This window comes from Triticum urartu, chromosome 6A, assembly GCF_056163025.1.
Source record: "Triticum urartu cultivar PI428250 chromosome 6A, HENAU_Tu73, whole genome shotgun sequence".
In the NCBI taxonomy this organism is placed as follows: Eukaryota; Viridiplantae; Streptophyta; class Magnoliopsida; order Poales; family Poaceae; genus Triticum; species Triticum urartu.
Genome location: NC_141878.1, coordinates 24,932,960 through 24,950,786, shown reverse-complemented (window position 1 = coordinate 24,950,786; position 17,827 = coordinate 24,932,960). Strand labels below are relative to the sequence as shown.

General features: G+C 44.0%; 2 pseudogenes; one reads left to right on the top strand and one right to left on the bottom strand.

The window, feature by feature from the left end:
- Positions 1-9,962: 9,962 nt before the first annotated feature.
- On the bottom strand, positions 9,963-11,170 carry LOC125516387 (vignain pseudogene; annotated as a pseudogene).
- A 2,395-nt stretch (positions 11,171-13,565) lies between these two features.
- LOC147963452 (uncharacterized) lies at positions 13,566-16,816 on the top strand (annotated as a pseudogene).
- Positions 16,817-17,827: the final 1,011 nt, after the last annotated feature.

The window sequence follows — 17,827 nt, the reverse complement described above, 5'->3', positions numbered from 1 at the left end:
GGCCTTGGAGGAGCAAATGAAGACCTGGGTGCTGGTGTAGTCCTTGTTGATGCAGCCCTTCCTCTTGGAGCTACAGATCTTGGAGCAGCAGAAGCCCTTGATGTGGAAATTGTGCTGGCAGAAGATGGAGTAGCTCTTGGAGCAGCTGCTGGAGGTGGTGTTGGAGCAGCTGCTGAAGTTCCTGCTGCAGCTCTGGGAGCAGCCATATTTTCCTGAAAGAAAATAGTTCCATCCCTATGTATCAAAAACAGATTTTGCTAGATTCTTGGAAATTATAAAGTGCAGAAATGTAAATGTACCTTGTGCTTGTTTTTCCTAGCAGTAGGTGTTGGAGCAGCTGTTGGAGTATGAGTAGGAGCTTCTGAAGTTCCTGCTGTAGCTCTTGGAGCAGCCCTATTTTCCTGAAACAAAATAGTTCCAGCCCTATGTATCAAAAACAGTTTCTGTGCAGAAATGTACAGTGCAGAAATGTAAATGTACCTTGTGCTTGTTTTTCCTAGCAGCAAGTGCTGGCTTTAGAGCATCATGGCAGTTTGTGTACCTATGTCCCTGCCTTCCACAATTACTGCATGTAATTGTTCCAACCCTGGATGTGTCCTTGGGTTTTGGCACCTCAAATTGACCCTTCCTTCTCTGGGTCTGTTTTCTACCCTTCTTTCTATGAAACATAGGTGGATCAATGTCTCTTGTATCAGTTCTTGTCCAAAGATCAGGACCTGGAACAGGGTAGATCATTGGTTTGTATGCTGCAACATACATTGCTTTCTTGAAGAATTTATGCACAAAATCCTCAGGTTGCTGTTTTGATTTGTATATGGCAGACACAACATGGTTACATGGTACACCTGTCATATCCCATTTCCTACAACCACAGGTCCAATCTTTCAAGTTGACAGCATAAGACTTATCACCACTGTTGACCTGGAATAGATCTGGGCCTGCCATCATGGCCTTGCAATTCCTAGCCCATTCCTTGGCCTCTTATAGCATCTCTGCATATGTTGGGGTAATTTCCCATCTGGCAGTCTGCCCTCCAATCCTTTTCTCATTGAACTTGACCATCAGTTTGCTCCTGGCACCTTCAACCATTGTTTTAATGGGTTTTCCCCTAATATCCAAAATCATCCTATTGAACACCTCACTGATGTTGTTGACTACTAGGTCAGTCTTACAGTTTGTGTCCATGGCATGCCTAGCCCATGTATCAACAGGAATTGCCTTGAGCCACAACCATGCATCCCCACTCTCCTTTCTAATCTCTTCCATTGCTAACTTAAACCCATTTTCAGTGTAAGAGTAAGCAGCTGCATCCATATATTTCTTAAGTTCATCCCCCCTAAAGCCAGCACTTTGGAAATTTGCATAAATGTGTCTTAAACAGTATCTTTGAGGGCAGTTTGGAAAAATTTGGTCAATTGCATTGAGAAGACCCTGATGACAGTAATGAAGGGACTAATTTAGTCACTAACTATGTTTTGCCATGGACACTAATAATTCTAAGTAATTCTAATTGCAACTAGTAATTCTAAGTATGAAATAAAGGCACTAATGTAGTCACTAATAATGAAGGCACCAGTATTACCTTTTGCCTGTCTGAAATAATTGTGCAGTATCCAAATTCTCCTGATTCTCCACCAATAGCTATCTTTAGTTGAGTGAGAAACCAACACCAACTTGGAGTAGCTTCTTTCTCAACTACTCCAAAAGCTAGTGGAAATATGTTATTGTTTCCATCTCTACCTGTAGCAGCTAGGATTTGTTGACCTGTGTTCAACTTCACAAAGCAACCATCTAGACCTGAAAACAATTACACAAGACCATAGTAAATTTCACAAAACCTTAATATGCTACACTTGTATATGTAATTGCACTAGTAACATACCTATGAAAGGTCTACATCCTTTGATAAAACCATCCCTTTGAGCTGCCAAACAAATGAACAACCTATGAAATCTAGGGTTCTTGCTTGGATGCTCTTTCACAACTCTTGTTGTCACAATACATCTGCTTCCTGGGTTAGTGTCAAGCACAGCCTGGAGATAGTCTCTTATTCTGGTATATTGTGCTTCCTGATCACCTTGGACCACACTAAGAGCTTGATGTCTTGCCCTGTAAGCCTTCATCTTCCCAACCTCCACACCAAACTTCTCCTTTGTCTTGTCTATCACAGTCTCAATTCCTGCTTTTGGATCTGTCCTGAAACTATCCTCAACTGCTTTGGCCACATACCTAGCAGAAATCTTACAATTCTCACCACTTGGAGCACATGTATGCTCTAATTGCAACTTCCTAATACAAAATGTTTTCTCATTTGCTATAACAGATGCAACCATGTGGAAGGGGCAGTCTTTCTCAACACAATCAACAATTACCCTGTCTTTGTTGTTCCTATGGTAATGGAAGTTCCTCCTTTGAGTGACATGAAGATTAACCAAAGCTCTCCTGAACTGATAAACATCAGTAAAAACATGTGAAAACATATTTGCTCCTGTGGGGCAAGCCTGTTCTCATCATACCATTTCCTGGCCTTCCTCTTCTTTGCCCTTGACTTCCTGCCAGATGAGGAGCAGTAGAACACAACCTCTTCATCTGAATCAACTTCAAATTCCTCATCTACGTCCTCATCAGACAATGGAACATAGTCTTCTTCAAGTTTAGCTTCTGAACTACAATGAGATCTTGTTGTGGGTCCTCTTCTAATAGGCAATTTCTGCATAGGTGCTGGTTCAACAAAGCCCTCTTCTTCCTCATCAGCCTCACAAAATAAATCTTCTGGCTCAGAATCACCTTCAAAAACCCTCTTGCTCTTCAGGTCTTTTATTTTCACATGTAGCTCTGCATCCTCATCCTCCTGCTCCTCTTCACTATCAGAATCCATCAGATCTTCCTCCTCCATGTTATCTTCTTCCATGTTGTGTTCTTGCACTTCTGGCATGTCAGCAAACTCATTAAGGAAATCATCTAGCTCTGCAATAGTTGTTCCCTTCCTCACATTGCAACTCTCCTGAGTGATAAGATATTCTCCAAATGAGTCCTCTGTGTGTACACTAACAATTGGAGCAGAACATGCTGCTTGTTCTGCTTTTTCACTTGACTGACTTGCATATAGCACACCTTCTTCATCTACATTGTATATTTTAGGTGAACCTATCTGTGAAATAGGAATTTGCTGCTCATCTCCAATGTTAATCTGCAATTCTGCCCTCTCAGACTCTCTACCTTTCATAACAGTGATAGTAACACACATCTTGTCCTCATATAACTCCAGCATCTCTTCAACATCTTCATCACTCCTGATTAGTTGCATCCCTGACATTCCCACACCATCTTCCTTCACATAATACATGGAATCATTCTGATCATAGCCCTGAATCCCAATGATAGCTAACATATTCAGATATGTTATATCTGACTCATACAGTCTCCTTTCTAGATTGCCACAACTTTGGAAATGAAACCTCACTTCCCATGGTTCATCATCATCCAAACTGCAATTTATAAACAAGTTCACTTAATAGTGCATTCAGTTAAACTACATTCATTTAAACTATAATACATGTCAAAACAAATTCATTTAACACTAAATTCAGTTAAACTATAATTTATGTCAAAACAAATTCAGTTAACACTAAATTCAGTTACACTATGGTTATGTTCCAATGTCAGTTAACACTAATTTCAGTTAAACTAGTTGCAAATATTTTCTGCTAACACTACTTACACTTAATAGTGCATTCAGTTAAACTACATTCATTTAAACTATAATACATGTCAAAACAAATTCATTTAACACTAAATTCAGTTAAACTTTAATTTATGTCACACTTAAATTCAGTTAACACTATATTCAGTTACACTATGGTTCTGTTCCAATGTCAGTTAACACTACTTACACTTAAACTATAGTTCAGTTCCAAATAATTTAAAATAACACTACAATGTATATCGAGTACACCTCAAGATAGCTAAGACATACAGGAACAAATAAACATGAACAATTCAGTTAACCCTAATTCCTAAATTCAGTTGGCTAAGAGCAAAGTATAGACTACACGAAAAATTATACAGAGCTAAGCACTCCTAGCCAATTCAGAGAGTTAAGAGGAAGAAGAAGAAGACTCACTCCACACCGCCTAGGCCAGAGGTGAAGTGGTGGCTCTGCGCGGGATTTGCCGTCCAGACCTGGGCCAATGATGCTGCCGCCCGCGAAAAAATGTCGTCGGATGTGGGCTTGAACTTGCTGCCTCCTTGCTCGTCGAGCTCCTCTCCGTCGTCGGTGAAAGATCCACCATTGCCAGCAACCCTAGCAGGGGGGCGGTGGGAGAGCAAGGAAGGGCCGTGGGAGAGAGAGGAAGGGCCGTGGGAGAGCGAGGAAAGGCGGAGCGGGCACCGGATTCGACGAATCTGAGGTCACTGTCGGCACATCCGCCGCCGCCGCCGCCGGTGGCCATGGGGGAGATGTGAGCACGAGCGGGTAGCCAGGGGGAGTCGAGATGCGATTTGGGGGAAAGTGGTGGTAGGGTTCGAGATGGTTAGGTTTAGACCGACGCCGTCTAACGGCGCGTCACGGCCGCCGTCTCGCCCTGGCCACGTGGCACCTGACAAAGGGACCCACCCGTCAGAAATCCACTCAAACGCTCTAAATCACGGTATCAGCGTTTTCTGAAAACTGTCACCCCAATGTTGGTGGTTTTTTGAAAAAAAACTGAATGCTGGCGGTTTTCTGAATTAGGGTCCTCAATTGTGGTGGTTTTTTGCAATTTACTCCCTGAGACACGGCTATCATTACATGTTCCCATTCTACCTCCTGGACAAGGAAAGCGTATCCTGCCTAGAGTATCTGCAACTTAGCTTTGTATGCTTCAAACCTCCTTCGCACTTCATAGGTCTCCAAACCTAAGAAAGCTCGATCTCTATTTACTGAAAGGCACCACTAGGCAGGATCTGGAGAACATCTTGGGCAACTGCTGTAAACTCGAGTGGCTGAGCCTAGTCAGATGCCACCTGAACGATGAGCTGACGGTCGTTCAGCAATTGTCGCACCTGCACTACTTGAAGGTTATTTACTGTGAAATAACCAAGATAGAGTTCCACGCTGCAAGTCTCTCCACCTTTTTGTACCATGGAACATACATACCTATTGCCCTCCGTCATGCTTCCAAACTGGAAAAATGCAAAGATTTCGCTCCGCGGTGCAGTTTTTCAGCATGCTGCCGCGTCACTCCTCGACAGGCTTCCAGATGTACAAAATCTAACACTGGATGTTTTAATTCTACATCTAGAGGTATTTCATTCTGACGATATTCAAGTTAGGGTTTAGCGTGTGCAACTCATTTGTGTAGTAGTAATAATAACCTCTGCTTTTATCTTTCAGACCCGATGGACATTAAATAGTCCTCGCGTGTTTTCTCGGCTCAGGCATGTGCAGATAATGTTGATGATATCTTATGAAGATCATGATAAAATTCTCTACATTGTTTCGTTTCTAAGGGTTGCTCTGCTTATTGAAAGGCTGGAAGTACATGTAAGTAATATTCCCGAACTGGTTCCTCTTTTGCCACATAGTATTATTTTCAACCTGCATGCAGATGGTAATTAACCAGATACCCCATGTTACATGCATCTTGAATGGTATTTCGTTCCAGCATTGTTTCTCTCTGTGCTGAATTCGAATACCATCGTATATGTACTTTTTTTTGCAGTTTCATGGGATTGCTACTATGTGGTTTGCAAATGAGGGACCTTTCAGACAAGAGGTCCCGCCATCTGAATACACGCATCTGAAGAACATCCGTGTCACGGGTTTCAGGGGTGAGAGAGGCCAAGTTGAATTCCTTATGCACGTTGTGGAGAATGCCCCCGCGTTACAGGTTGTGACTATGGATACAACTCAAAGACTGAGTGATGCTTTTTTTAAACCAGGCATTACCCCTTTCCATTACTCTCATAACGGAAATAACATCAGTTGAAAAGATCCAGGAAACCTAGAAAGGGGAAGCGGGTTCAACGCATCACTGGGAAACCCACGATGGGCACCCGTCATCGGGCAGCCCACCATGGGGCGAAAACCCAGTGACACCTACGAAGCTATGACCAGAAAAGTTCAGCCATTACAAGCCTGATTCAGATAGGCCACCCACACAAAAGCTCGCGCAGGAGCATGAACCACTCACATAACCAAACTAGTCTTTCACCAAAACGCCAACTTCATGCGCCATGACCAGGATACAGGAGCCAAAAGAAGCGCATGCGGAGAAGAAGAAGCACTGCCTCCCGCCCTTGGCCACCTGAACTTCAACTTTCACCCGCTCCGCGTCGCATCTCTCGGTGTTGCACAGATTCTCATCATGTTTGTGGCGTTGATCCTCAGCATCTTCAATCCATGCTCCATCGCCTCCCGATCTTCACCCGACAGCAGACCTGCCCAATAATATATGTATTCACAAGCAGAATATATCACCTCAAAAGGAGACTTCAAATCCTTGAATTCGAAGATTCTTTTGTTACGACAGTTCCACATCGCCCAACATAACGCAGCCAGGCCAAACGTGTAAAACCTCTCACCATCAGGGAGGTAACAATGACACCAAGCAAAGTATTGCCACAAGTTGTTAGGGCAACACTCAGTGCCCAAAACACACCCCACTGTTCTCCACATAACTCTAGCGACAGGGCAGGTAAAGAAGAGGTGCTGAGAGGTTTCTCTGCCGTCACAGAAGGCGCACACCGGCCTTCCCAGCCACCCGCGTCTGCACATTACATCCCTGGTCAGGACAGAATCCTGAAACAATTGCCAAAAAAATCTGATTTTTAGGGGAATTTTTGCTCTCCAAATCCATCTAAAGTTGCATCCAGCTAGGGGTCTCTCCAAGTATTCATAAACGGATTTTGTGGTAAATTTCTTCTTCTTCCCCATGGACCAAACAACCTGATCTGGATCGTTAGATAGGGGCCAGCCCCGCACCTTATCTCGCACATCCCTCCATTGTTCGAGAAGTGTGGGGTTGAGACTTCTTCTAAAGAAGTTCACCTCCACATTCTCCCTGAACTTAGCCACCATTATCTCTTGATTATCACATATGCTGAACAGAACAGGAAACTGGACATATAGCGGTTGCTCATCGCCAAAAGGATCCAACCACAATCCGGCAAGATTGCCAGAGTTCAAGATTACTTTGCTGCCAATCATATAGTGCTCCTTAACTTTCATGATAGCTTTTCAGATGTGAGAGTCCCCAAATCTGGTCTTAATGGATGCCACCGTATCCTTTTTGAAATATTTTGCCCGGATCACCTCCTGCCAAAGCCCATTCCGGGTCTCTAACTTCCACCACCACTTGGTGAGCAGACTTATATTCTGTTTACGTAAATCTTTCACCCCTAGGCCCCCTTCTCTTTCGATCGACAAATTCTGGACCATTTGACCAGGTGATACCGCTTGCGTCCATCATGTTCTTGCCAGAAAAAGCGCTTGCGATGTTTATCCAGTTTACTAATCACTCCCTTAGTTAGTAGGAACATGGACATGTAGAAGTACACAATGCTAGTTAAAGAGGAGTTAAGGAGAATGAGACGCCCTCCCGAGGAGGCTGCATTGCCAATCCACGATTCACAACACTTGAGGAATCTTTCATCCACAAAATCCCAATGCTAGTTAAAGACTGAGTGATGCTTGGTATCCAGATGAAGTGAAGCCAGAACTCAATAGTGATGCGCTTGATATTGTTAGAGGCCCTCTGCTCGAGAGACTCCCGTCGGGTGCAAAGCTTTTTCTCGCTTAAGGTAGCGAGAGATCAACGTTCCGAGAGCTGTGGAAGGACATCGTCTTCAACCAGACAGCAGCGGCCTTGGGGAGACCGGCCCATGCATGGTCGTGTTCTTCGGAGCGGAGGCTGGGCTTCTTCGTATCGATCTCGAGGCCTTCTCTTTCGGTCATCGAGCGGGTAGATGTTGTTAGACGAGTTGTTCTATACGAGGTGCACCATTGCTGCGTTTATAGCATGATAACATTTGTGTTGGATGGATTTTGTTCCTGTGCTGTACAAGTAGCAGATTTAATGTTGTTCTTTGGTACACCTTTTCAAGTGTTTGAATTGCCAATTTGGGGACAAATTCGTTTTTGTTTTTACGAGGAAAATACGTCAGGTCCAGAGTGCTTCGTCACCCGGCCGATTACAACACGCACCATCCACCGCTTCAGTCATAACCACATAACCAATCCAATTGCAAATTAACTGTCGCGAAAATTCAGTCATAACCACATAAGAGATCTCATAACAGAAATTAAACTCGTTGCCTTTGGATAGATTCATAGTGTATGAGTCAACCTCTTCCAGTCTCTTCTCTCAAAAGGAGACCTGAAAAATATCATCACATGAACATCGATCCCAAAAACAAATGGAAAGGAAGGGGCCACTCACCAGTGGCAACCACGGCTAGGTCTGGGTTTTGGCGGGCAAAGAGACACTACAAGAGGAAGGAGGTGGACACGGAAAATATGGCGCTTCTCGCTGCCGCCGCCACTGAAAAGGAGCTTGTACGGATGGGTCTTGCATTGCCTTCTCATCTCCACCAACATAGTATCAGCACAACTTCTTCAACAGAAGGCATGTGAGCAGAAGGAACATAGTGAAGGTAAGGTGATTTTACCTGGAATTTGTGCGAAGACCCTCGGCCTCCCTGCATCGATATTCCTACGCACCTGGTACGTTGTCTATGGGTGAAGTATACCTAGCCATCCCTCGGGCCGGGCCAACCAAAGCCCAACGCAAAAAACCCAGGCATGAGCCCGGCCTGGCCCGGCTGTCGGGCCTAAAAATCAGGCCCGAGCCCGGCCCATCATGCTAAAAGCCTGTTGGGCCTCGGGCCATGGGCCGGGCCTCTTACTTAAACGACAAAAACGACGGGCCCAGCCCCGGCCCAGGCTTCGGGCTCAAAACCTAGGCCCAAGCCCGGCCCATGGTCAAGGTCGGGTCGGGCCGACCAGGCCGGGCTGCCCATGGCCAGGACTAGGGTGAAGCCTCGGGCATGGAGAGTTGGGGACACCGTGATGACGTCGAGCAGACCTAGGGCGGACGCTGTAGCAGAGGTCATGATGTGAGAGGAGAGATATGGGGGACTGAAGCAGCAACATTTGCTTCTCCTTCTCTCCATCATCGCACTCGGCAAGCGAGTCCAGTCGGCGGCGAGCGACTGCTCACCCAGTCACCTGGGACTGCCAATAAACACAGAAAGATGGAAAGTTAGGGTTAGTCGTTCCGTTCGTGGGCTTCACACGGAAGAAGGCCCAATCAACCACAAGCTTTAGATTTTTCTACTGTAGCAGCAGCCCCTTAGGACAGCCATCCAACCGCCAAAAATGATCGGGACCCGAGATCTGACGACGAAAATCGCTTAGTGCGTGAGAGGGCTAGCTTTTGGCTCGGTTTTCTACTGTCCTAGATAAGATATAAGAGTAGTAATTGTGTACGTGCACTCATGTCCTATTTGACAGTAATACTATTTCCATGTTTATCTGCAATTAATGTTGATTCCAAGATTAGTTGTGCTTAATGCAAATTAATGTCGTTTTAAAATTACGATCTGTGTAATTAACATATTTCCAAATTATTGATTATGTGATGGATACATCATTCGTGTAGGGTGAGACGCTGGATATAGGTGGTTGGATGGCTCAGTTCATTTGGATTCACCAAACTCAAGCTTTTATAAATAACATTCTCTCCGTTTCTAAATATAGGTCTTTTTAGATATTTCAATACAAACTACATACAGATGTATATAGACATATTTTAGAGTGTGGATTCACTCATTTGCTCCGTATGCAGTCCTTATTGGAATCTCTATAAAAAACTTATATTTAGGAAGGGAGGAAGTAGTAGTGAAATCAAATATAAGAAGACAAATAGAGGGAAATGAGAAATACAATCAATAGTTGTTATAGTAGTTGAGGTAGCGGTGAATCAAATGAAAGAAGACATCATTGGATACATGTGCATTAGTTTGCTTTTTCAGATAGACTCCATTAAATTATTTTCATCATATTATTCCCACGTTTCATACTAATTTTTCACTGGGTAAAACGCTTCCATCAGTATGCCACATAAGCCCTCCTTGGTAGGACCAGCTCCACGTGCCATACAGATGTAGCCATTTTCACCCCATTTTGACCCCCATGAGTTTTTTATGATCCAGTAATCTATGCGTCTCTTGGGGTCATGGTCATCGGTGGTGCCGTAGCCCACCACCAACATTGAGTGGGTCCGATCCGTACCACATGGACCCACAAAGACGCCTCCTCCATAGCGCCTGAAGGCGTTCGGGTCAACCACCACAACAACGGGTTGGGCTGCCACCGCCTGCATCAATGCCACCTCATCCTTTTGCGGCACCTCTTTGATGCCATCGATGGTGACGACAGGGTTACGTTTCGACACCAAGCAATAGCTATGCTTATAGGCAACGTATGGGTAGCTAGCCTCTGTGGTGATGCCGCCGTGGTTATAAATGTATTTTAAGGCCACTAGTGCGCCGCCGCCAACACAACCAGTACTTCCCTTGTCGCAGTCTACGAGTTGTTGCGCAGACAATGACACCAGGTTCCTCGTCCTGATGGAGTTGATGCCCTCCACTACTGCTGCCGCCGCAAAAGCCCAACAAGACCCGCACCCTCCTTGTCTCTTCACACTCGTCACAGCCGACGGACGTTGGTCGTAGCCTGTCATGCGCCAGTCCACATACATTGGTAAGTTGTCACGCGCGACAACAACTCCGTGTGTGAACTGGTCTTGGCTCCGCTTCCCGCCGTCCGGCCTAATGTTGGAGCAGCGACCATACATGTGGTCGACCTCTTCATCAGTCATGTCGCCGAAGAGGTTGAGGCTCAGCTTGTAGGGTGCGTCACCTTGGTTGAATTAATGGATCATGCGAGCGTTCTTCTTAAACACTTTGAAGCGCCGGGCTTTGTCACTGAGGTCGTCTCCCACATTGTGATGCTTGCACCAGCGCTCATATAGTGCCCATAGGGACTCCTCAGACGCCAAGTCCCTATCTTTGATGTCCATGGCGTGTGTCGTCGGCGTAGTGGTAACAAGCACGATGGCCATGAGTAATATCATTACAATTGCTCTTGCCATTGTAAGTACTAAGTGGTTGCTTATAGTGTCTTAGATATCTATTGGGTTGTGTGGAGTGTGCTAGGTAGCTTTGGTCCTCCTTATATAGCAAAATTCTTGTAGTGCACGTGCAGTTTTTGTGTACACCCTTAATTAACTCGGAAATGCTGAAATAGTGGACTGACCCACAGGCAAGGTCGCCACTAGAAGATTTTGAGCTAGACGGTGAATCTAGCAGTAATTATTCGAGATACTTGTGCATATCTAGAACATATATCTTTCTATCTCTATCTCTATCCTATCTCTATATCTATATCTGTATCTATCTATATTTATCTATATCTATCTATACTAGTCGTCAACCCGTGCATCCGCACGACCTAGCTAATTCATGTGCATTTCTTATTGAAATAAATATGTGACAACCTATATTTTGTTTGTAATGATAGAACTATTTTTTTGTGATACACATTTGAATTCATTTTGGGATGCCCGTTTGAAATATTTGGGGAGATGTAATAGCCTGCAGCATTTGAAGGAAAAGGGATAAAATTTCTCCAAAGATTTTGCAAAATATGATTTCCACGTCTTTATGTGTTTCATAGTCTTAAAGGAGCATGCACTTCATAAGTAAACTCAGCACATGAAAAATAATAATCTGTAAACCAAATGTGAAATGTTGCCTCATCAAATTTGCTAAGACAATAATATTGGACAACATTCAGTTACTAATTTATTATATGCAGGATGTTTAGGAAGTATATTGTAGATATGTTTTTTATAAATTAATTCAGATAAAAAAGTTTGTTATATATCTATGACACACTTGTATATGGCATATATAGTCTGCATGTGCATGTGATCTTTGTGACAGATAATACTCAACGTAATATTCTCATGGAATTCCTATACTTGATGATGTTTTAAAAAACACACATCTCTGCTAGTTATAAGTCTAGCATAAGATAAAGACATTGATGGCACTATATTACTTAATGGAATAATTAATTAATGTACAACTCAGATTTTTTTAAGTCTCATCATGAAAATTATGATAATACTAAGAGAATATTATATCCCAAGTATTTAAGTGTAAGTCAGCAAAATTTACGATTATCTGTAAGAAACATCTCATATGAGTTAATTCTCCTCTCTTCGGCTTTCATGCTCCGAGATATAGCTTACGCATATATCAATCGATTTTGCAATCGGAATGTCTCCTTGATGTTAAAGAACTATGTACGCATGTACTTAGGTTATTTCCTACTTCCCTAGAGGACCACTTATGAGGAGTAGTAGGCAACACTCTCGACGGTGCAAAATCTAAACTTTTACAGAGAGACTATCATCTATGTTTAATGGATGATGACAATCATGTTTTCCAAGATTGAGGGAAACATGTTCACAGTAGGAGATGACGGATTGGACTATACCTCCTTTTAGATTTATTCTAGCGGTTGATGGAACACTAAAGGTGGCACCGATGGCCTAAAGAATAGATGATGCGGCAAGGCAGAGGATTAGGAAGAGCTGCCGTAGGGAGGGATTAGATGATGCGCCATTGGGACGGGTGGCAAACTGAAGAAGAATTTTTGCAGCAACATGCTAATGTGTTTTTCTTTCTTTGGATTTGAAATCAATCAGGAGATTTTTTTTTTTTTGGAAAGGAAATCAACCGGGAGAGTTGAGCAGACATAAGTGTGGCTTTCAAGAAAGAAAACGTGCTTGTGGGAGAATATGATAGGTCGTTGTACTTTTTTTTGGCTTGAAGTTGTAGCTTATTTCTTTTTAATTCCACTGTAATTCTTTTAAAGGGACGTTGTTCATCTTTTCTTTTGATACATGTGCGTGTGACCTTTTAAAAGAAACAAAACATGCTTGTGGGAGAACATGATAGGACACTGTACATTTTTTGGATGGGATGTTGTAATTTTATGTTCATGCATGATTTTTCTGTCCATGACATTTGATGTAAATTTTTCTAGTAATGTTACAACAACACGATTTCTCATATTACACAAATAGAATCGGTCTAGGTTTAATGAGGTGATTTCACGTAATAAAAGAATCGACTGTGAATTTATTTCATAAGGTAGGTTTGAATTTTTTTTGAGCATTTAGACACAATTTTTTTTTGTGCTGCCATTGTCTTTTTTTTGTAACATGATGCTCGAACAGTATTTAATTGTACGTGTCTTTTTTTTTCAAGCAACATGTATGTTAATGATTTTTTGAACAGGACCGAGACCCCTTCTTTTATGGTGGGGAAATGGGGACGTGGACTCTTTCCCTTTTTTTAAACGGACGTGCTCTTTCCTTTTATTTTAATCACGTGGACTCTTTCCTGATGGTAAAAATTGTGGTTGTGACGTGGCCTCTTCCCTTTTTTTTTGTTCAAACGGACATGGACTCTTTCGTTTAAGAAAAAACCAGAGGTGGGACTCTTTCCTGATGGTACAAATTGTGGTTCTTGGTGTCGTGTCAGGCTGTCCTTATTTCTTCCAGCAGTGCAACGTAAATCGTAGGGTTAAGATAGATCATTATATAGATTGAATGGTTAAGATATTTTTAATGATGTTGATTAATACGAAGGCTTGTTTGGTGCCCCCAATATATATATATATATATATATATATATATATAAGATTTATCTATCACTAGTAGAAAACAGGCTTTGGTTGGGGCCTGGCCAGCCCATTAGTCCCGATTCTGTCACGAACTGGGACCCATGGGAGGCATTTGTCCTGGTTCGTGTGGACCCTTCTGTTCCGGTTCTAGGCACGAACCGGAACCAATGAGCCTCGCTCCTGGCCCACAGCTATTGGTCCCGGTTCGTGTCTAGAACCGGGACAGAAGGGGAGCCTTTAGTCCCGGTTCCAGCCACGAACCGGGACCAATGAGGTGGCTATATATACCCCTTGTTCGCGAGCAAAGCACTCCACACTGCTCTGTTTTTTGGCCGGCGAGGGGAGAGCTTTGTGGTGCTCTAGCTCACCTCCTATGCACAGGTGTTCGATGAAATGCCCGAGCCACACTAGTTAAGCTTTCTCCTCTCGAAGCTCGACCTCCAAACTCCATTTTCCCCGAGATTTGTCTAGGTTTAGCGGTTCGTTATGTCCCGTCCCCATCTTCACCGCCGTCGATCGCCCGTGCCGATATCGTCGCCGGCACCACCGTGGTGAACTTGTTCTTATGCTGGCGGTTTTCTGAATTAGGGTCCTCAATTGTGGTGGTTTTTTGCAATTTACTCCCTGAGACACGGCTATCATTACACGTTCCCATTCGACCTCCTAGACAAGGAAAGCGTATCCTGCCTAGAGTATCTGCAACTTAGCTTTGTATGCTTCAAACCTCCTTCGCACTTCGTAGGTCTCCAAACCTAAGAAAGCTCGATCTCTATTTACTGAAAGGCACCACTAGGCAGGATCTGGAGAACATCTTGGGCAACTGCTGTAAACTCGAGTGGCTGAGCCTAGTCAGATGCCACCTGAACGATGAGCTGACGGTCGTTCAGCAATTGCCGCACCTGCACTACTTGAAGGTTATTTACTGTGAAATAACCAAGATAGAGTTCCACGCTGCAAGTCTCTCCACCTTTTTGTACCATGGAACATACATACCTATTGCCCTCCGTCATGCTTCCAAACTGGAAAAATGCAAAGATTTCGCTCCGCGGTGCAGTTTTTCAGCATGCTGCTGCGTCACTCCTCGACAGGCTTCCAGATGTACAAAATCTAACACTGGATGTTTTAATTCTACATCTAGAGGTATTTCATTCCGACGATATTCAAGTTAGGGCTTAGCGTGTGCAACTCATTTGTGTAGTAGTAATAATAACCTCTGCTTTTATCTTTCAGACCCGATGGACATTAAATAGTCCTCGCGTGTTTTCTCGGCTCAGGCATGTGCAGATAATGTTGATGATATCTTATGAAGATCATGATAAAATTCTCTACATTGTTTCGTTTCTAAGGGTTGCTCCGCTTATTGAAAGGCTGGAAGTACATGTAAGTAATATTCCCGAACTGGTTCCTCTTTTGCCACATAGTATTATTTTCAACCTGCATGCAGATGGTAATTAACCAGATACCCCATGTTACATGCATCTTGAATGGTATTTCGTTCCAGCATTGTTTCTCTCTGTGCTGAATTCGAATACCATCGTATATGTACTTTTTTTTGCAGTTTCATGGGATTGCTACTATGTGGTTTGCAAATGAGGGACCTTTCAGACAAGAGGTCCCGCCATCTGAATACACGCATCTGAAGAACATCCGTGTCACGGGTTTCAGGGGTGAGAGAGGCCAAGTTGAATTCCTTATGCACGTTGTGGAGAATGCCCCCGCGTTACAGGTTGTGACTATGGATACAACTCAAAGACTGAGTGATGCTTTTTTTAAACCAGGCATTACCCCTTTCCATTACTCTCATAACGGAAATAACATCAGTTGAAAAGATCCAGGAAACCTAGAAAGGGGAAGCGGGTTCAACGCATCACTGGGAAACCCACGATGGGCACCCGTCATCGGGCAGCCCACCATGGGGCGAAAACCCAGTGACACCTACGAAGCTATGACCAGAAAAGTTCAGCCATTACAAGCCTGATTCAGATAGGCCACCCACACAAAAGCTCGCGCAGGAGCATGAACCACTCACATAACCAAACTAGTCTTTCACCAAAACGCCAACTTCATGCACCATGACCGGGATACAGGAGCCAAAAGAAGCGCATGCGGAGAAGAAGAAGCACTGCCTCCCGCCCTTGGCCACCTGAACTTCAACTTTCACCCGCTCCGCGTCGCATCTCTTGGTGTTGCACAGATTTTCATCATGTTTGTGGCGTTGATCCTCAGCATCTTCGATCCACGCTCCATCGCCTCCCGATCTTCACCCGACAGCAGACCTGCCCAATAAGATATGTATCCACAAGCAGAATATATCACCTCAAAAGGAGACTTCAAATCCTTGAATTCGAAGATTCTTTTGTTACGACAGTTCCACATCGCCCAACATAACGCAGCCAGGCCAAACGTGTAAAACCTCTCACCATCAGGGAGGTAACAATGACACCAAGCAAAGTATTGCCACAAGTTGTTAGGGCAACACTCAGTGCCCAAAACACACCCCACTGTTCTCCACATAACTCTAGCGACAGGGCAGGTAAAGAAGAGGTGCTGAGAGGTTTCTCTGCCGTCACAGAAGGCGCACACCGGCCTTCCCAGCCACCCGCGTCTGCACATTACATCCCTGGTCAGGACAGAATTCTGAAACAATTGCCAAAAAAAATCTTATTTTTTAGGGGAATTTTTGCTCTCCAAATCCATCTAAAGTTAATACAAGAGAAGCATCACACCCATATAAAGGAAACAAGCCAGTTTTTTGCAACAGTTCACAAGAATGTGATGAGGGAGAACTATGAGAAGATTATGCAGGATAGTGATGTTGAGAAAGCTGTAGTTGAAGCCCAGGAAGAGAAGGCTAGGCTTGAGAAAGAGAATATGGATCTGAAGCTAGCACTTCAAGTTATTAAGCAGAGCAATGATGAACTGATCACCAATTGGAAGAAGGCTGTAGCAGATCAAGGTATGGAAGAGCTGAAGCAAGAGAAGAAAAGGCTGGAGTACATCATAGCTGATTTGCTGAAGGCTGGGGAGCAGAACAAGAGTAAGATCAATAGAATCAAGGATATTTGTGATGAGTAAATGTTGGTGGTTTATGTATTATGTATTATGTATGGTTGTGGTGGCTACTAATGTTAGAAGCAAGAACAATGTGTGGGTGTTGTAGTATGTGAACCTATATCATGTATGGTTGTGGACGATGACAACTATGTGCCCCTTGAATACGGTGATGCCGCAACAGGGGAAGCTGCTGAAGATCAAGAGGAACCAGACGATGTGCCCAGCGATGATGATCTCTGCCGGGTCATTGTTGATGCAAGGACATAGTGCGAAAGTCAAAAGGAGAAGCTGAAGTTCGATCGCATGTTAGAGGATCACAAGAAAGGGTTGTACCCCAATTGCGAAGATGGCAACACAAAGCTCGGTACCGTACTGGAATTGATGCAGTGGAAGGCAGAGAATGATGTGCCTGACAAAGGATTTGAGAAGCTACTGAAAATATTGAAGAAGAAGCTTCCAAATGATAACGAATTGCCCGACAGTACGTACGTAGCAAAGAAGGTCGTATGCACTCTAGGATTGGAGGTGCAGAAGATACATGCATGCCCTAATGACTGCATCCTCTACCGCGGTGCGTACGAGGATTTGAACACATGCCTGGTATGCGGTGCATTGCGGTATAAGATCAGACGAGATGACCCTGGTGATGTTGACGGCGAGCCCCCCAGGAAGAGGGTTCCTGCGAAAGTGATGTGGTATGCTCCTATAATACCACGGTTGAAACGTCTGTTCATAAACGAAGAGCATGCCAAGTTGATGCGATGGCACAGAGAGGACCGTAAGAAAGACGAGAAGTTGAGAGCACCCGCTGATGGGTCGCAGTGGAGAAAAATCGAGAGAAAGTACTGGGCTGATTTTTTAGGTGACCCAAGGAACGTATGGCATTAATCCTTTCGGGGAGCAGAGCAGCAATCACAGCACCTGGCCCATGACTCTATGTATGTATAACCTTCCTCCTTGGATGTGCATGAAGTGGAAGTTCATTATGATGCCAGTTCTCATCCAAGGCCCTAAGTGAAGGAAATATGCCCT